The sequence below is a fragment of the Ictidomys tridecemlineatus genome, chromosome 10 (assembly GCF_052094955.1).
Source record: "Ictidomys tridecemlineatus isolate mIctTri1 chromosome 10, mIctTri1.hap1, whole genome shotgun sequence".
Taxonomy (NCBI): Eukaryota; Metazoa; Chordata; class Mammalia; order Rodentia; family Sciuridae; genus Ictidomys; species Ictidomys tridecemlineatus.
This window is the reverse complement of record NC_135486.1, coordinates 87,455,794-87,477,399: the sequence shown is the minus strand read 5'-3', so window position 1 is coordinate 87,477,399 and position 21,606 is coordinate 87,455,794. Positions and strand designations below refer to the sequence as shown.

Below are 21,606 nucleotides of genomic sequence, written 5' to 3'. Positions count from 1 at the left end.
TGAAGAAACAGTTTTATACTACTAATTTAAAGACCTCTTTTAAAACCTTACAAGGAGAAAGAAATCAAATTTTTACTTTATTTTCTGAATTAATTGAATCAAAGGAAGACCTTATAGAACATATTAAAAATCTTAAGACAGAACAAGCATCTTTGCAGTCAAAAAATACACAATTTAAGTTTCAGCAGAAACTCAAAGTCATGATTGAACTACATCAAGAAAATGTAATGAAACTCCAAAGGAAATTAATAGGAGAGGAAAACTACTAGATAGAGTGAGAAGAGGAACTTTCCAAAATGGAGAAAAACATCAGCCATGCAACTGAAAAACTGGAGACCTATAGAAAACAAGTCAAAGACCTTGAAGAATTGGAGAGAACCATTCATTCTTATCAGGAACTGATTATGTACTGTGAGAAGAAAGCACATGATAATGAGTTGGTAGCTCAGAGTGCTGAAAGATACCTCAATGATTTAAGGAAACAAAATGCTCATGACAGACAAAACTTAACGGAAAATGAGTTTGAATTTAAACTTGTAGGAAAAGATCCTTCTGCAATCAGAAGTCCATTGTTTCCAGTGGATCCAAGGAGTCAGTTCATGAGAAGAGGACCGTTTTTTCCTCCACCTCCTCCAAGAAACATGTATGGAGCATCTTGAGAATATTTTCCACCAGGCCCACCACTCCCTCCATTCCCAATGAGACCGTGGTGTTTTCCTCATTATCTTCCCCCAAAAGCTGAATTTCCCCCTCCTCCCTCCCCTGCCTTCTGAAAGTACAAGTGAGTTCCCTTCAGGGTTGATTCCACCTTCAAATGAGCCTGCTACTGAACATCCATAAGCACAACAAGAAACAAGAAACCTGACAACAGTTTTTATCTTCCTTCAAAAGTAATATATCTCTTATTTTTAGTTTAACTGCTTTTATTCAAGTGATTACACTTTTGCTCCAATTGAAGCTTAACAGAATTACAATTCTTAGAATAATATTTTATAAATAAAGATGGTTTAAATATGAATCCTATGAGTAAATTATTTCCATTTTATTTTATTCTGGATAGTGTTACTTAATTTCATTAATTTACTATTACATAAGCAAAAGTGGGAATATTATATACATAATCTTGCAGTCGGGATATTTTAAAATCTAAACAAAGCATGTGCCTTGATACAATTAAATGTACTTATTATGATTGTAGCAAATGTAAAATAACTTTATGCTTAATGAAAGATTTTAATTGATTTCAAGTCTTGCTTGGCATTGATGATGATAATAAAAATCAGCTAGTTTTTCCATAAAAGAAGAATAACTAAAGCATATTAAGAGTGTTGTTCCTTATATTCTTTATTTTATGCCCATTTTCATAAAATTAAGAATTGTATTCTGCTTTGAGCTAAGTCCCCTTTTTTATTTTTGTATTAAGAGGCATGTCTTGAGGGTATGATGTGCTCATTCAATGAAGACTTGTGTGGTAGAAAGGGGAACTCCATAGGTTAAATTATATTCCAATGAGTACAAAATTGTGCAAAAGCACAGGTTATATATGCAGGGACTTATCTGCTTTCAATACGTAGGCTTGTCCATAGTGGCAAAGCAGAGTAATAAAGGAGAAATGTAAGCAGATACATTTTTAGATTAATAGGTGGTAGCTCAGGTAAACCCAGAATGAGTATCAGTGGAAATATGAAGAAAGAAGTAAGGATGAAAAGGAGGGAAATGGGGAACATGCATTTGCCAAAGTGCATTAGAATGTAGGCCTCATGGATTTTCACATAGGGGCCAGGAAGGGTGTACAGCGAGAACAGTTAATGATAATGGCATGAGCTTGTTGGGAAGAAATGGAAAAATCTTCTTTAGTGATTGTGCATTTTGATGGAAAAAAAAATCCATGAGGTTTTACAGCATCTAAAAATAAAAGATAAAGGGATCTCACAGCTATATCTGTGTGGGCATTATTCTCTGTCAGAGGTCCAGGAATCTTGGTGTGGCTGTGCATATGAGCAAGGAAGATGGGGGATATATGATGATGTGAAAAAGTTTGAAAGGTTAAAAAAAGAGATAGTAAATTGGAATCCAAAAGAGGGGATAACACAGCTACAGAAATATAAGGAACCGGTTTAGCCATATAAAGAATTTGTAAAGATGTTTAAAGTAGTAGAAAATAATCTCAGTGCCAGGATAATGTTGGTTAATTCAGCTTGCTGTGGAGAGATTTGAGGCAGGATTCTGTCGTTTCTTTAACAATTGGAAAGAAAAAGGAGAAGTAGTTGGGCGTCAGTTGTAATTTCTAATTTATTTAAGAAAACATATCAATGATGATTTATCCCAATTATTTTAAATTTAATTTACTTATTTTAATCATAAAATAAGAATATCAGAAAATGTGATTAGCAATATTAATTATCTCTTCTCTGTTAAAAAAATTTTGAAGCGATGGATGTTATATTACATTTTAGACATTTTTTAGAAATAAATAGTTTATTGTCTGGCCATCTAGAAAAATTTGTGAGTTAGAATTTTAAAGACATCTATATTTTTATTTAACTAATTGATTTTTGAATTGAATTATTTGGCTCCGTTTACTTGTTTAAATTTTAATTCATGAGTGCTAATTTGTTTAAATGCCAGTTTGATACCAAGTACATAATATATAAAAGACAGGCCTGTATAATTGAAAATGCCAGGTATAAAATCTAATAGCCGTGATGGACACTTAAATCAAAGGTTTTAGATAGCTAGCTATTTGTCCCTGATAGTTATCAGATTTATTCACATCATCACCATGATTATATTCTCCTAAGCATTTATTAAAAGAAATTTTTTAAATGTATTTTAGGGTTAACTGGAGAAATTGGCCTTTGGACAAAGAACGTAAAAACCTTTAGCGTTAGATAAAATAAGATTTATCAGAAAAATGCATTAACTAACATAGAATATTAAAAAACTTAAATAGCCACAATACTACTAACTTCTTCATCAGATTAGAGTATACTTTTAGCTCAGATACAAGTCATTTCAGATATAACAATGTGGAAACCTGTGAAATTCTCAAAACAACAAAAAAATTTTTTTAAAGAAAGCTTATATATTTGGTATCGATTTTTGTCTTTCTTTCCTGTAACATTAGGGAGGATACATATTAAGTGGGGAATTATACAGTATGTAAATTATATCTGGGGCTGGGGATGTGGCTCAAGCGGTAGCACGCTCACCTGGCATGCGTGCGGCCCGGGTTCCATCCTCAGCACCACATACCAACAAAGATGTTGTGTCCGCTGAGAACTAAAAAATAAATATTAAAAATTCTCTCTTTCTCTGTCTCTCATTCTCTCTTTTAAAAAAATATATCTTAATAAAGCTCTTTTAATTATAAAAAAAAAAAGACAGCTGAAAACAGATAAGATAGCCAGCCAAGCAGTTTGGATTTAAAAAGACACTTTTTCTTCTCTTATTGTTTTGGAGAGCCGCCTCAGAAAAGACGCTAAGTTCTAATTCAAACAAAAGAGAGCTTTATTTACCTGGCCAGGGACTGTCTCCTACCTATAGAGACTGATACTCTGTGAGAGAACCACAATTTCCTGGCCTGTCTCTTGGGAATTTAAGGATATGAAAAAACAAAACAAAACAAAACAAAAACCTCAGGGGCTTTTCTCAGCATCATGCAAGCAAGCAAGTTACAGAGGCTAAAGAAAGCAGTTAGCTTAACCACATCTTGGATCTGAACAAGAGTTGGACAACCATATCCTAAATTTCAGCTGAGTGGGAGTAATAATCTATTCTAAAGTCATGTAGACCCATGAATATACTCAAACCCAGGATTTAACTCACCACGACCACCACCATATCCTGAGTTGGGTACATTCTGTGGGGTACAGGAAAACAATTTTGAAAGAAGACATCTTTCATTTCAGTTTATCAGAAACAGCTCTTGTAACAGTTTTTTTTTATATATAGAAGGCAGCAAAATGGAGTAAAATATCATATCTATAATCTATATTTTTTTACTAATCTATAACCTCTAACTTATAACTGACATTTTGATTAGTTTACACCACAACATTGTCTTAACTGGTTTTTTATAAGCCTAGTAAATCTTGTAGGACCTTTAATTTATGTTTTGAATGTAAGACTAGGTGAGCTAGAGATCCAGCAGAAGCTAAAAAGTAAGAAAAACTGTTGTAACCATTTTTATAAGATTATTTTCTTTTAAAAAATTTTTTTGTTAGTTGAGTTGAACAGAATACCTTTATTTTATTTACTTATTTTTATGTGGTGCTAAGGATCCAACCCAGCACCTCACACATGCTAGGTGAGCGCTCAACTGCTGAGCCATATCCCCGGCCCCGTAAGATTATTCTCTTAAAACATGGTGTTGTAGCTTATATTCTTTGAGGAGTTTTCTCCTTTTCTCTTCTTTGTTTTTGTCTTAAATCTTGGTAAATATGTTTTGAGGGTTATTGGGATTAGTATTTTCAGTTGATTTTTTCCAATAGTTATGCCACTGGGAAAATTAGTATTGTTATTATTATCATTATTATTATTATTAATCCCATCATTATTCAAGACTGATAATTCCCTTCTTTATATTTACTGTGATGCCTTTTAATTTGTACAGTAAATTCATTCCCATTCTCACACTGTTACTGTGCACTAAGTATTCTGTCACACAAGCATGTCTGTTATTGTCAACTGCTGTATTTTAACAATCTGACATTTTAGAAATGTTCCAGTGTTTAGTAATAAGGAGGTCCTCCCTCATTTCTTTTTTTCCTTCTAGAAGTTGTTCATCCTCTTCCTGACTATTGATTCCCTTCATATGAAATTATTTGTGGTATTTGATTGTATTTATTAATTCTCATAAGTAGCCTACATGGGAGAGAGCTACTATATTATTAGTATCCATCCACTTGAATTTGTTAACTTGTAAATTTATGCATGAGCCATTTTAGCATATTCTGTGCTTTGAAGAATTATTAGTTACAGTGAATTATAAGTAAACATGTTTTCCTGAGTGTTTGGGCAAATTAATATAACATTTAATTAGTATTTTAAGAGCTGTCCTGTTCTAAAACAGGAATTATTTAGAAAGTGGTAGATCATAGTCCTTTGTTGCCTTGTTTAAACTTTTTTTAAAAATAATCAAATTTGCAAATAAAACATAAGGTCTTTCCTTGAATCAGGTTCACATGTGTTAGTGTGGAAGAGTGCTAAGATTACTAAATCTTCATTGTTCAACATCTGAGAAACAAGGGAGTTTTACCTGATTAATAAAAAAAAGCCACAGTAAAACCAGAAAATAGGGCCAATGTCTTAATAAATTACTGAACTTCCATTTGTGACTTCATTTGCTTAATTAAATTTATGGTAAATTTTTCAAAGTGATAATAGGAAGGATTTTGCAGACTCATACAGTTTAAAATAGAAAGCACATTCAATATTCCAGTACACAGAGATGCTATTTAATTATTTATAATTTCTCTTATATCATTGCTGTACCATTGTGTCTTTATTTAGTACTTTTGAATTTTCCATTTTAAAATTACTCAGCCTGTACCTGAGAGCACTTAGGAGGAGACTACTTTGTTGGAAGTCCAGTGAGTCTATAGTTCTGCAATTTGAAAACACATGTAAGGAACTGGGGCAGTAACTCAGTGGTAAAGCACTTGTCTAGCACGTGTGAGATGCTGGGTTCGGTCTCAGCACCACATAAAGATAAATAAAATAAAGGCATGTTGTCCATCTACAACCACAAAAACATTAAAGAAATAAAAAAATAAAATACATGTAAAGATGAAAATGGTAAATAAAGGAAAAGTAGCATGCTAAATAATGAGAATACTAGTTATTAGACAGAAAGCAAGTTTACAAGTAACCAATGCAAAGCCTATGTCAGTAGGTATAAATGTTGGTTTATAGTTTAACAAATTCTAGTTAAATATTTGTTTCTTTCCCTTTCCACTTTCAAGGTTTAAACTGATTGCCTATTAAAATATAATTGATTTACCCACATGCAAATGTTTTAATGAAAGTGTACAGTGTGGCTTTCATTTAATTCTTTGTTAACTGGCAGTTGGTTTACTTCTTTAACAAACTGTCTTTCTCCAAAGAATCCATGTATTGCAGGAGAATGATCATAGAGGTGGTGCCAGATGAGTTTGCTAAGAAGCCTGGAACACCAACCTGTGGTCCAGTAATCATGAAGTTGATCTTTGCAAAACCAATTAATTGTAAAGCAGTTATAGGACAGACAATTCAAGTATCACATCAGTCATTGCAGGTAGGGTTCTTTCACAGTCTACCCCTGGAACTCCATCTGAGACCATAACAATATCTGAAAGTGGTGTTATTGCATCAACTTTTAATTCTACAATGCAGATGCCAAATAAAATAGCCATCTCACCTTTTAAATCACCAAATAAGGCAATGAAATCAGCTGTTCAGACCATCACTGTTGGAGGAATGAGCATATCACAATATAAGATAAGTATTCCGGGGCTGGGATTGTGGCTCAGGTAGAGCACTCACCTAGCACACATGGGGCCCAGGGTTCAAGCCTCCAGCACCACAAAAAAAATAAATAAAAACAAAGGTATTGTGTCTGACTACAACTAAAATATTTTTTTAAAAAATTATTCCTCTGTAAACTGCTCCCAATCCCTCTGGAAATGCTGGCAAATGCCCAGCAGATTCAAGTACCTGGAAGGAAGTTTCATTATGTCTGATTGGTTACTGCCACAACAGTATCTTAACCCAAACAGTCAAAATCCCAGTACAAGCATTAAGCCTCTTTAGGAAGCAAAGCCAATACAACACAATCTCAGTGCAGATGTCAGTTCCATTTGTCTAAGCTCAGGCTCTCCAACAAGTTGTCCCCAAATCTATCAATCCAGCTTCATAAATAGTAACTAACAGCCAACCACAACAATGGCTTATTATGCCTTCCAGCCCACCGCCACAGATCCAGCCCAACCTCCCTAACCTGCTGTCAGGTACTGTCCTGGCACCAGCTCCAGGAACAGGGGTTGTGGGTTATGCAGTGCTTCCAACTCAGTACATTACTCAGCTACAGCAGTCTTCATATGTGTGTATAGCAGTCAGCTCTAATGTTCTGGCACATCTGGTATCCAGACCCAGCAAGTCTTCCATTCAATGGCATAATCCCATCGGTATCTGCCAGTTGGCCCAGAAAGCCCTGTAATTGTACAAAATCACTATTTGAAATTATACTGTGATTGCTTTGTAAATGACAAATTTTATAACGATTGCAGTTGTACTAATTGTTATAACAATTTAGAACATGAAAATGAAGAGCAAAAAAAAAAAGCAATAAAGGCATGCCTTGACAGAAATACAGAAGATTTTAAGCCTGAGATAGGGAAAGGAAAGGGGGAGAAGCATATTGATCTTATAGCAAAAGATGTAATTGCCAATGTCAGGATGTCTTAAAACCTACTGAGTGCTATGAGGCAAAAATAATGTGTTCCTCAATATGTAAATGTGTTGGCTGTAAGAATTTTGAAGAAAGCCCAGAATGAAAGGCATGGATGCATTTAGCAGGTGAAGCTAAAGTAAGAGTGCAGCAACAAACAGCAGAAAGATGAAATTATCTTCTCAGATTATTCAGACTTGCTTACTAGGCCAACACTGGCTTTGAATAGTGGAGGAGGAAAATTACGCTTATAACTAAGGAAGTAGGAATTGGCTTCACATCAAGGCAAAGCAGGCAGACAAGAAGAGAGAATCAAAGGCAGCAGCAGAGTGGATGATTCTTGAGGAATTGGGATGATGTTTGAGGTGCATAATCACTCTGTAGGAAAAGCAAAAAGTGATCCCCATACCATGAATTGCTAATTCTTGCACAAGACTGATAAATAAACAATTACTGTGTTATAACTCAATCCTTTTTTAAAGAAATCTGAAATTATATTGAAAGAGTAAAAATTTTAAATGAGGAAATGAGAACAATTTAAATCTTAGTTAATTCCATGCCCCTTCTAAATTGGATTTTTATTTTTAAAAATTTTTCTTTACTGTATATAGATTCTTAATTTCCTTAAGTGCTTAAGAATCAGATGTCCTATTCTTCTAATTCTATTGAAAAAGAACATTTATAAATCTCTATAATATAATTTATAAAATATGGAGTTGTATGACTTTGTGCAGTAGAAACAACCAAAGCAGCATTGGTATTGCCAAGTCATTCTTTGGTTCTAGATTTAGAATAAACACAGATAGAATGTCTATGTAAACAAATTATGGAACATATTTTAATGACGTATTTATAAAAACAATATCTTTTTAAGAAAAATTAACTTTTTTAGGGTGAATTCTGGAATATGCTATTTTTACTTTGGAAAATCTGAAGGGGAAGAAATCTTCAGGCACATTTTTAAAATTAAGAAGTTAGCAACTTTGAACAGAGCAAGGAGGAAGAGCAGGAAGAAAAGACTAACATTAAACAGAGTCATGAGATGGGAGGGAAAGGAAGAGTAAAGGGAAATTGCATGGAAATGAAGGGAGACCCTCATTGCTATACAAAATTACATATAAGAGGTTGTGAGGGGAATGGGAAAATAAACAAGGAGAGTAATGAATTACAGTAGATGGGGTAGAGAGAGAAGATGGGAGGGGAGGGGAGGGGGATAGTAGGGGATAGGAAAGGTAGCAGAATACAACAATTACTAATTGGGCATTATGTAAAATTGTGGATGTGTAACCGACGTGATTCTGCAATCTGCATTTGGGGTAAAATTGGGAGTTCATAACCCACTTCAATCTAATGTATGAAATATGATATGTCAAGAGCTTTGTAATGTTGTGAACAACCAATAAAAAAATAAAAAATTTTAAAAAAAAGAAGTTATATTTTCAAAGGTACAGTTAAGTGATTTTCAAAGGAGGGAAGTTTTTCTTTAATGAGGAATGGCAAAAGGTTTAAGGATCTCTCCAGTGTCTTTCAGAGGTGGTATGTATTTGAAATAATAAATTGTTGAAGTGATTACTGGATATTGTTAAAATGAGGTATGTGTGAATAGAATTAAACATTATGTAGTGGTAACATAGATCTTCACATAACTATCAAGTATAAAATTTAGCTTGGATGGAGAAATAAGGAATTTAGAAGCTGTAACAGATGAGTTTAGGGAAAGACTTTTCATCAATATAGTTCTCTTTGTAGACTTTGGAACTAAAAAGTTTCAAATCAATACATGAGTCTTACTTTTTTACTCAAATGGACTGCCTAACAAAGCATTCAAAATTGTAGTGGGATTTGTTTTTATAAGATATTTTTAATGTGCTATTATTTTTAGCCAGTGATTTGGTAAGCTGAAGGTATCTGTGTTTTTATATAACTGCTAAAATAACCTCAATCATTATCAGTAATTTAAAAACTGTGAAATTAAGAGCCTTTTTAAAAATAATGCTCCAGATTTTATGACAAGAAAAAAACCATGTTGGTATTCAAGCATTCTGTTAGGTACTTTAATCCTCAGTAATTATTGGTCTATGATCATTACTTTCCTATAAGGACTCCTTAGTTGTATGTATTAAGTGTACATATGCACTCATATGAAAATGCAAGATATAGGTAATAGCAATTAAGTAATCCAGAAGAGGATTCCATTATTTATTAAAGAACCCTTTTTTTGAAATTTGGATTTATAAAATTATAGTGTAGTAACTTTAAATGTAGATACTGCAGACATTCTTAGCACCTGAATCTAGTATGTTTAATTAAAATTTGTATAAATGTAAATTAGTATAAGAGATAAAATAATATCTAATCAAGTTATTTTTCAAAAGATTGCAATTAAGTTTTTTGTCTAAATCTAAACTTTGTTCATTTTGTATATATTCTGTATTAATTCTAATTGCATCATTGTGATGTGTATTTATATACAGTGTGCAAAAAATGTGAAATTTTGAATATAACTGCAGAGTGTGTATGATGGCATTGCTTAAAAATGTCTTGTTTGTAATCAAATACTACTAGTTTTTGATTTTCAAGAAGCTATCTAAAGTCCTAAGCCTTTTTCTTCCCATGTAGTACTCACTAAAAAACCTTTTTGTATTTAGGTATTTGCATCAAATTGCTGAACAAGGTTAATAGCCACTTTAATTCAACAATTTTAAAAGACTATTTGGGGAGGTGTGGGCATATAATTTTCTAGCACTGTTTATGTCCCAAAGTAGAAAGATTATATTTACTAGAGCTATTCAGATATACTTTTCTATATTGTAAAAACAGGACAGCAAAGTCAATCACACAGAAAATAAACATTTATACTATTCTGTGTAATACACACACACACACACACACACACACACACACGCATGCACACACACACACACACACACACACACACCAGGTTGGGTATAGGTTAGCATAGAGTATTGCCCTAACCTGTGAGAGGCCTGGGTTTGAGCTATTCCCAGCACAGAGGGAGGAGATGAACTCATGAATTTTTCACTTGAGTAAACACCATTAATAATTGTGTGCTATTTTCCAGAAGAATACCTTGAGATTGTATCCCAGAAAGGGCAAAAGAAATAGGTTGGCAAAGTTGTACATATGACCAAGCTGCATAGAAAGGACACTGAGTACATTTCTATTATTACCTGAAAAAGAAATCATGGTGAGAAGTATTGCTAGAAATGAAAAAGGACATTTCATTATGATGAAATTGGAGAGTTTATAAGAAAAATAAAATAATTATGAATTTATATGAATCTAATGACATGACTTTTAAATTTGTAAAGCCCAAAATGAAAAATAAGTATAAGGGAAAAAATAAACCAATTTACAATGTAACCAGGCATATCTCAACTATTACAATAAGCAGTTATATCAGTCAATGAGGATGTAGAATCTGAACAGTATGCTTGATAAACGTACAGAATACTGCACTATTGACAAAGTACACAACTGTTTCAAGAGCGGGTGGATCATTTGCCAAAATTGGTCATGGTCCAAGTATAAATTTCAAAGGTTTGAAATAATTTAGTAGTATATTCTGACCATTATGAAATTAAACTAGAAACCAATAACAAAAAGATAAATAAAAATCCATAAATCTATGAAAAGAATGAGTTAATTACAATGGAAATTTATAGAATATTTTAAACTGAATAATAATGGCAAAATGAGACATATCTAAAATTACAGTTGCATTAAATATTTTTTATAGTGTTTTTGGCCCTAAATACAGAAGAATGACTGAATAATTGACAAAGTATTTCAAGAAGGTAACAGAAAGTAAATATTAAATACCCAAAAGTGTAGAAAGAAGAAATAATAAAGAAAACAATTTAATGAACTTCAAAGAGACATAAGGTATCAAAGTCATTCCACTGATACTGAAATTTCCTGGAAAAATAGTTTACCATCTTTCACATAAGAAGTGGGAAATATGAACTCTCTATTTATTAAATAAAATTATATGGTAATTAAAAGCATACTGTCACAAAGAAGTCCAGGCCCAGGTAACCCTCCTGGACAATTCTACTGAACAGTTAAGAAAACACTAGTACCAACCTTAAACTCTGAGGACAGAGTTTCAACTGATTTTATGATGTCCACTTCGAACCCTGATTCTAAAACATACAAAGACTACACAAGAAAAGAAAAATTATAATATCCATCATGGACGTAGATGCACAAACACTCCAGAAAATAAGAGCAAATCAAATCCATCAATATATCAAATATTACAATGAGGTTGGGATTCAAAAATCAATTATGTATTCACAAAACCAATTATTATGTGTCACCATGTTTAGAGAGGAATAAAAAAATGATACCATAAAATGTTTTTAAATATTTAACACCCATTTGCTGTAATACCAGTATGTCAGTAAATTAAGGAAACTTTATTAAACTGGAAGAAATATCAGCAGAATGGAAAACGAATGAAATCTTGAATTCTCTCAAAACAATGTTGAAAACAAGTATTAAAAGTGGACACTTTTAGGGCTGGGGTTATGGCTCAGTGGTATAGCACTCATCTAGTATGCGTGAGGCACTGGGTTCAATCCCCAGCACCACATAAAAACTAAATAAAGGTATTGTATCCATCTACAACTAAAAATATTTTTTTAAAGTGGACACTTTTAGAATTAAAAAGTGATGGAGCTGGGGTTGTAGCTCAGTGGTGGAGTGCCTCCCTGACATATAAGGCACTAGGTTCAATCCTCAGCATCACATATAAATAAATAAAATAAAAATATTAAGTCCATCTACAACTACAAAACTATTTTTTAAAACGTTAGTAAAGCAAAAACACTGCTCAACATAAATTACTGTTACCTTTTTATATGTTAGCAAAGGTAATTGTAAAACAAAAATTTTTAAGTGAATCCACTTAAGTAGAATAATAAAATATCATATATCTGGAAATAATTCCAATGAAAGATGTGCAAATCTTTAGACAGAAAATTGAAAGCATTTTTAGAGAAATAATGATGATTTTAAAGGGAGAAATGCCAGTTCATGTACTAAGAGGCTTGGCATTATAAAGATAGCACTTCTTCCCAAATTAACCTATAGATCACTGCAGTTTCAATCTAAATTTCAGTAGGCTTTCTCTCTTGTGTGTGAAAATTGACAGAGCTGATTGTGGGCATCACAGAAAATGCGGAAGTGTAAATACTACAAATATAATATTAAAAAACAAATTTGGAATCTTTGTCTACCAGATGTTGAGTCTTAGAATAAGACAGTTTAATGAGAGATTTTAAAAAAAATAGGCCCCACTAGAACAGAATTTTGAAGTAGATCCTTGAGTTAGTTTCTTGACACATCAGTGGCTGACCTTGCAGAGCAGTGGATCCTCAGTTTGGAATTAGTGCAGGGTCATCTGGACAGCTGCCCAGGGTGGAGAGACAACCCTTGGCTCCTTCCTCCCATCCCACACAGAGATCAATACAGGTGAGTTCTGGCTCTCAGGTGAAATGTAAAACAATGACCTTTCTAAAAACAAAACTGCAGGAGAAACTTCCTGATGGAACACCGCCACAATAATCAAGGGAAGGATTGGTAAATTGTACCCCACTTAAGATGGTCTGTTCATCCAAGTTGCTAGTAGGAGACTAAGAAGGTGAGACTCAGGCTAGAGTAGACATTCGCAGTGCGTATATAGAACAGGGTACCCACAACTGAAAACATGAGTCATCAAACAAATTGGGGCAAATGGAATGGTGACCAGGGTGGGTCAGAGTGCCTGTGGCAAGCAGGACCTGTAACAGTGTGGAGCTTTCCATGCAGATTTGGGGTCCTTAGGTGTTGTGAGTCAAGTTATCCTGACCTGTCACCCTTCTGTGGCCAGGCTTGGGCATGGTACTGACTCCTATTGCCAAAGCCCACTCCATGCAACTCTGCAGCCCCGTCCCAGGAACCTCAGCCTCCTGTTTCTTGGACCAGCAGGAGAAAATGGAAGTGGGATAGAACTGAATGGAAGGAGGACTCCAAAGTTGACCAATACCATCCTATAGTACATCCAAGCCTTCATTAGCTTGAGTTTCAAACCAGTAACATTGGTACTTCTTCCAAATCCTAATTAGCATAAATATGGAACAATGGCAGTGACTCAAGTGTTGTATAAACCCTGAGACTAGCAAACTTAGGTTTTTATACTGTTCACAGCAAGACTTCCAGTCTTGCTCTTGCTCCTGCTCCTGCTTCTGCTTGTAGTGAAAACAGGTAAATGCTTTTTATCCTTGAAAAGACCAGAGTACAGGTAAGGGAAAACACAAATTACTGCAATCAGATTCATAGGCTCAAAAAGCCCATGGAATATAACTTAGGCACTGGCTTGCCATCCCCCTGGCCTGTGAACACCTGCCAGGTTGAATGTAAGAGCATTGGAATGATTTCTTTTTTTAAATAATACACCCCTTGGTGATTGTCACATGTCCATTAAAATCCTTCAGTAGTTTCCATCAACACTCTATTTACTTTACTTTGTTCATTAATTCTCCCAAAAACCTAAGTACTCACTAAGAAAAAAAAAAATCCCAGATTTACCTAAAGAGAGCTGTGGAAATAGGTGTTTTAGGATAAGTTATATTGTTATATCTTAATTGCTTATGAGGCAGTATTATGACCCTGTACGTTGCTTCTTGTTTCCATGGTTCTGATACATTTTTTAAATTTTAGGTTTTGTTGCCTCCTCACCTAGAGAGGATAAGAGAAAAACTAGCAGAGAATATCCATGAATGGTGGGTTATGAATAAAGTTGAAGTTGCCTGGCATTATAGTCAGGTACATGATTTTAAAATACATTTTCAGATTCTATTAATTCATCTTAATATAAAACTCTTTTTCTCTCTTTCTGCTGTAAGGTGACAGGAGTCAATTTTCCAGCATATTAATTTTTGCATAGGTTTTACTTTCATATTCTAGATAGACTGAGATTATTTGTAGGTTCATTGAAGGATGGATTAGTTGCCTAATTCATTGAAAGTTATCTGTCTTTGGGCTGAAAGCTATATTTTAAAATCGAGATTAACAGACAATGGGCAGGGATTTCTAAGCCACTTAAATAACACTTCAAGCCTGAAGTGAAAGAAGTAAGTCAATTTTCTTTCCTGTTTCTAATCTTCCTCTCCTCTTAGTTCCAGCTTACATAGCAGTCCAAGATCTGTGATTAAATGCTTCCAAATGCTAATTTCCTAAAGATCTTAGTTTAGAATTTTTTAGTAAATTGAAAGACCTATTTTTAGTAGGACCTTGCTGATATTTTCATTTTTATAATATTGTGTTTTTTCTGGTATTTTTTTATTTTGTTTTAATTAGTTACACATGACAGCACAATGACCTTGACATAATACATTTGAATCAGATGGGATATAATTTCTCATTTTTGAGTGTACAGGTTGCAGAATCATATTGGTCATGTAGTCACATATATGCACACAGTAATAATAATGATTGTTTTATTCTACTATCCTTCCTATCCCCCCCAACCCCTCCTCTCCCCTCCCATCACTTCTCTCTACCTGATCTATATTGTTATTCTAAATATCCCAGAGGTTGTGTTACTTTGTTATACTTGGTTAAGCATAGAAATTATTCTTCAAAGTAATAGTCTATTGCTTCGAAGTCTGAATGAAGAGGATTTATTACTAGTGTGAGTTGTACCAACAGCTATTCTACATCACTCTGAAGTGTTCCTCTGCAGATGGCTTTGCATTCTCACACAATATCAGGTTGAGTTGTAATTACAGTGCAAGCTGGGTTATGCGTTGTTATTTGTTTATCTGAAGATATAGCTGAGGCTCTTTGCAGAGTTGTTAAATGCTTTTGAATAAGTTGTATAGCTAGTGAGTAGCATCTCTAGCGCTGCAACCCAGGTTTTCTAACTTACAGTTGAGAACTGGTTTTCACTACAAAACTTGTCAAATCACGTCCAGAAATGAGAATCTTGCATTAACTAAACAACAGTTAGATGTTTGTTACATCAGAAAACACTTACTTGGTATCTAATTTGGTGTTTCGTGCATTGACTCTTAAAAATTGAGGAAGTGGATAAATGCTTAATAAAAAGAGCCACCAGTTAAAATCAGTGGGAGAGAGATTATAAATGTGTACATTGTTGATTGCCAGAGGAATTAGACAATATTCACCAAAAGTTTCAAGATTAAAGAAAGATGATTATAGGGTAAGAAGATTGAAAAAAGTGCTCATGCAGAAAAATAAAAGAGCAACTCCCATGCCCCTGTGGTAAGAGCAGCCATGTTCCCAGGCTGCGTTCAGTGAAGACACTGTCCCTTGCAAGCTCATAAATTACCTCAATAGTTATGCTTTGCAGTGAAGCATTACTTATCTTCTTCCAAAACTGAGGGAAAGTTCCCATGACTGTTACTTTGGTTGACTCTGGTTCAGTTCCATTCAATGTCATAAGGGCTCTTCCTGCTGTATTCAAAGCACTCTGAGTTTCCAGATTCTGAAGTGAAAAAGTCACCCAGACACATGCACATTTACACATAGCCCAATGCCTCAAGTTACCCTTTCTTGGTCCAAGATGCTTTGAAAGAACTTGAGCCTCATGTGGCTCCAGGAAGAGATTGAGCCCTGGGTCTCTGAAATCCTGCTACCATCTGCCCCTTTCATGGGCTGTGCTCCGTAAATACTTCCTTGTGGTTTCCCAGGACCCATTCTGGGCAAGTACTGATCTGGGCTCCCCATCATTTGCTTAGGTGAGTCTTGAAGTGACATTTCACACTCTCCTTTCATCAGACATGTGACTAGTACCCAGCTTCTTTTCAAGTCCTTCCCTGAAACTCCTTTCAGTTATGTAGTTAAAAACCCAGACCTTAAGATCTTTCTTATTCTAGAGTAAGGTATTGGCCTGTGATTAAGCTAATTCACAAGTTTTTTTATCATTTTAAATGATGTTTCAAAGTATGCAAATGTATGGGCGTGTTTAGGAATTTATGCTTAGCTGTCTGGTGTGTTGAATTCTTAGTTTTCTGCATAGATTTTATAGTTGATCTGGGATATGTTTCACAGGAGCATCATGTAAGGGCTGTATGTTATAGAATAACACCAGAAAGATCCACTCAGTTATTTATCTGTTCCTTTAACATTTATTGCTTGCCTTCTACTAGCTTGGCTGTTCTTGGTACTAGGGACCTAAATTCAGAAAGACCCTGGCTTGAAGGTTCTGTTTACTTTTTGGGAGCTTCCTGATTAGCTCAGTAAAGACACACAAATAATCACAGAGAGAAAAAGAAGACAGTACTTTTCTGAGAAACTGGAAGGCTTCCAGGAGATAAATATTATCCCTGAGTCCAGTACCAGCAGCAGTCAGAGGAACCAGCATTTGTAATGTGAGGAGGGGAAGGAATTGGCATTTGCATGGTTTTTAAGTAGCACAGCACAGAGGACAGTGCTCTATGTACAAAGTAGTCTAGCTACTCAGGCAGAGGGCTTTGGGCAGTGGGCTTTTATTCTGTATGTGTCTTAGAGCTTGAAGAATGCTGAGGAGGGAAGTAATATTCTCAGGTCTCTGCACTGGGGAAGATGTACTGTCCTGCACCAGGGGATGGGCAGTGAGGGTCCCCATTCTGCCTGTCCTGGGAATAGAGGCCATGATTGCAGGAACTGATTCAGAATTCAAGAATGAAAGGGTAGGTTCCTGTTTCATTCCAGGCACCTGAGAGGATGGTGGCATTCATTCTCCTCTGAAGCAGAGGTGGAAGTGGAGTTTTATGCAGGGGTTACTTTGGGACTGACACACATTCACTTTTTATTTAATATTTAGATTTAGGATTAGAGATTTCTACAGCTAAATTTTAAAACTCAATTTTATGTATAAGTCCTATTCATTGTATTGATTGCAAGAAAGAAAAGAATGAAGATATTGTTTCTAACTTGGTGTTACATGAAGAAGACCTTTAAAAAAAAAAGATCTCATTTGTCTTTGCATTCTTTTCCTGTAGCATTTAGAGAAACTGGTAATTATTCCCACAGAGGAATGTGTTTCCTAACAGTATATGGCTGTCATCCAGTGCCACTGTGGCACTAATACTATAATTTAGGTCTCTAAGAAGATAGAAAATATAATTACCAATGGTTAGGGAACATCTTCCTCACTCCTAAAATCTTAAATTTAGTTTAATGCCATGGCCGATAAAATATCCAAGTTGGTCCTCTGTTATCTTTGGTTTCCACATCTATGGACTCAACCAACTGCAGATCCAAAATACTAAAGAAAAGTGATTTCATCTTCAATGAACACATGGACTCCTTTTTTGTAATTATTTCTAAACAATACAAGTAGTTAGTAGTAGACTATTAACTACTTTCCATCAGATTGATACAAATAATTTAGAGGTAATTTAATGTATCCAGCTGGGTACTATCAGGTTATATGCAAACACTGCCATTTTTAAAGAAGAAGCTGGAGCATCCATGGGCTTAGATATCCATGAAGAGTTCTGGAATCAACTCCCTGTGTATTCTGAGGAAGAGCAGTGTACTCTTTCAAGGATTACTCTGAAAATTGGCTTTGTTAAGCTAACCGGTTTCATTAAGTAGAGTGATTTATGAAAGTACAGATGACTTTCACGGGATAAAATGAACATAAGTTCAGCATAAATCAATCATGTTGTTTATTGATGTCTCTAATCAGAATAGTGCTAAAAAGAAATATTACTGCACTGGGCTTTTGTATTTAGCATATCCTACCTTTCCTTGGGTCATAGAAGTTTGGCCATTACACTTAGTAATTCATGGCAGCTCATAATTTCTCCATCTTTTAGAACCTAATTTGATTAAATCTGAGCTACATCCCTTTCATTTTGATCAACATGATCAACAAATAGGATACAAAGAATAAACCCTGGAGTGTAGACACCATATTTCCATGTAGTATGCTGAGCCCACTGTGAATAATCCACTCTCATTGCTGACAGCTACTGGTGGATGGTTTAATTAATTATTAGCTGCATAAACTGTGGTGTCCTTCCCTATACTGAATGCTAACACCCTCTTTTCATGAGATAATTCTTAGCATTTTTCGCAGATGTTTCTTATAGCTACATGGTGTTTATTTATATGATGAACTGATTTTACTAGTTTCTTTATAAATCAAATTAGAGAGATAAGCCCCTCATTCTCCCAAATTTACACTGTGTTCACTTACACTATGCAGAGGAAGTAGGGTGCTGTCTGGTTTTTTTGTTATTCATGTACTGATTTGGCAAGGGCCCCAGCAGAGTAGATGAGAGAACAGTCTCTGGCACTGGGGGGCCTGGGGTCTAGGACTTGCTCCACCAAGGTGATCTTCCTGAAGTAACTCAGTTTCACTGATCCTACACTTCGTTCTCCTTGTTCAGTGGTGATAATAGTGTATCTATTTCCTGTCATGATGTGGGGGCTCAGTGACAGCATTTTGTTGAAGCCTTCAGTACCACCTATGTACAGCAGAGCAAGCCACATCTGGGGTTTCTGCTTGCTGGCTCTACAGTATATCTCAGAGGGATTAACAACTTTGTTCATTGAATCCTGAGAATTGACAAACTCTCATTTTGGATAAAGGGGCAATTGAATGTAAATATAATGTGGTGCTCTTTCTGTGGCTTTCTCCCATGTAAATCATTAGCAGATGACTTACTTTAGACCCAAACTATCATTTGCATATTATAGAACAACATGAAGTTCTGACATCTCCTTGGGAACAACACAGGTCACTAGAGTGTGCAGCCAGGTGTCCCTGAGTGGACCACCTGGCTCAAGTTCTAGTATCTGGTGTCATGTTTAGTTGAATTTAGTCAAATTCCAGGTCTTAATTTCTGAATAAATAAGCCATGGTTCAGAAATTGGTATTATAATGGAGTTTAACCAACACACAACATACTTCTGTAGAATACTTTCTTGGGAAGTTAACACATAGATAGATGTCAGTGATTTTCTCCTGGCTAAGTATTTTTCCTTGAGCGCCATTTGTAGGACATTAGTACATATGTGGGCATAGGAGAGGGAGAAATAAGAGACACAGGACAGTGGAGAAGATCCTCCCTCTGCTCCCTCTTCTGTACCTTTTTTTTTTTTTTTTTTTGGTCTCTTGCTGGCAGCAATCTTCCCAGTCCTGAATATTGTGAATCTTTATGTTTAACCTGGGGCCTTTATTCTTATTGAGCTAAGTAACTCTGCAGATGCTCTCATCATGCCATGATTTAATTACCATAGAGTTGCTCAAAGTGCCCCAGTGTTTATCCTCAACACAGACACCTGCTTTGAGGGGAGGAAGTGTGCATTTCAGCCTGCAGGTGACATGTTCCTCAGTGTATGATGAAGTAGCATCACCTGAAGGCTCTTCATCAACTGAGCTCCTGGGCCTCTTATCTGGCTGCTCAGCCAGGAACCCTGAGTCATCCTGGACACCTCCTTTTGTCTTAACCCTGTGTCCAGCCCATTGTTAGTCCCTCCAAGTATAGATCCAATCTGTCCCCTTCTCCCCACTACCCCCATGTAGGCTGTCACCAACTGTCACCCAGACTACCCCCACAATCTCCTAACTGGTCCTCCCACCCTCTCTCTACAGTGTGCACATGGAATCACACATTTACACATGCACATATGGGTCCCCACACACAGGTTGCTTAAAGACCTTCAGTGGCTTCTCATTGCTCTTGAACCCCATGTCATCACAAGAGCTGCAGGGTGTTCTATCTCTGTTCCTTACCCTCTCTTGTTCCTTGTCTTCCAGCCCCTGTGAACTCCTCCAGTGAGTTTGCTTTTTGCTGCCTTGTCTGTTCTCTTTCCCTTCACTAGAAAGTTCTCTGCCTAATGTTCAAACAGCCTCTTCCTGCTTACACTTTTTCCACTTATGTCACTTCTTTGGTATGGATTTTCCCACTATTTCTTGCCCCTCTTAGAGCATCTTACAGAATTTTTATAGCTCTAATTTCAATACATAATCTTTCTTGTCAAAGTTATTTAATATTTGCCTTTCCTGTGGAATTCAAAGCTTCATGGAGGTAGATACCATGATTATTCCTATGACTTTAATATTTTAGAGCAGCTTTAGTTTCCAGAAGAAGTTGGGAGGTGGGTAGGGATTTCCCCATGCCATGCAAGGTCCCATTATCCACTGTGGTGCCTTTGTTACACTGATGAACCTGCACTGATGCATCATTAGCACCTGGTGTCCAAGCAGGGGTTAAAAAGCACAGTTCTGATGTGAGTTCTAACATGGTGTTCTCCACACATTTCTCCAGATGACTTCTTGCTCACATATTGCAAACATTTCCCAAACATTGATTTTTTTTCTTTTATCCTTTTCCATCTCAGGCTTCTTTGAGTTTCCCTCTGTTCTGCTTTTCAATGCCCCAGAACAAGCCTGGTGTCTAGGAATTTGTTGGAGTCTCTCTTCCCTCACTCATGGCTTCAAATCACATTTTAATCACTACTTCTTTTCTGTTTTCAGTCCCCTTGTAAATGATACATTTTTTAATTTAGAAAATACATTTGGGGGCTCGGGCTATAGCTCAGTGGTAGAACACCTGCCTCACACTGGGTTCAATCATCAGCACCACACAACAATAAGTAAAGAAAGATATTGGTGTCCATCTACAACTAAAAAAAAATACTAAAAAAAAAATAGGTATCTATTCCTCCATCAATCTCTCCATTGATCCATCCAGGCAGGTATATGTTCAGATGGATAAGTAGACCTCCATATACATGGATATTAAGATAGGTAGGTAAGTACACAGGTAGCAGGATGTGGTGTATGCATTCAGTGTAAGAGGTATACATTGCAGCATTGTTTAAAATAACTGAAGGCTGAAGATCACCTTGAAGACAATGAAAAGAAAACATGGATGCAGTTGATTTTAAAAATGGAAGTGGAAGAAAAAACATGACTTTATTAATCAAGTGTTGGAATTCCAACACACACTTGAAGATCTCTCTCTGCAAGAGTAGTTGCAGTTAAAGAAGAAAATATGATTTCAAAATCAGAAAACCAAGTTCTTGAACAATATATAGACAACCTCATATCTGCTTCTAGTGTTTTTCAAACTGACACCAAAAAAAGAAAAGAAAAGAAGAGATTGCTTTTTCTTCTGTTTAATGGAATTTCTGCTGATCATTTGTTT

The 21,606-nt window shown here is 35.5% G+C and overlaps 1 pseudogene; it reads left to right on the top strand.

The window, feature by feature from the left end:
• The first annotated feature begins 6,127 nt into the window (after nt 1–6,127).
• Nucleotides 6,128–7,851, top strand: LOC144364788 (protein lin-54 homolog pseudogene; annotated as a pseudogene).
• Nucleotides 7,852–21,606: the final 13,755 nt, after the last annotated feature.